Here is a 230-nt window from a genome sequence, read left to right on the forward strand (position 1 = left end):
GATCCGGGATTTCTGTTCCCGGCCACCGGTGCCCTTTGACCCACAGCCCCCACTGCGAGGGGCTGGTTTGCTCTGCTTTTCCCCCTGGAAACACTCCGTTGTGGAGAGAGGGGCTGGCTTTTAGCTGGGGGGCTTCAGCCTCTGGGATCTTCCAGCTGTTCCCGTTTCCCAGCAGCTTCGCTAACCCAAAGCGCCCGCGTTTGGGGCACAGTTCCCTCCTCTGACTTCAG

This window comes from Eurypyga helias, unplaced genomic scaffold (assembly GCF_000690775.1).
Source record: "Eurypyga helias isolate BGI_N326 unplaced genomic scaffold, ASM69077v1 scaffold26366, whole genome shotgun sequence".
Lineage (NCBI taxonomy): Eukaryota > Metazoa > Chordata > Aves > Eurypygiformes > Eurypygidae > Eurypyga > Eurypyga helias.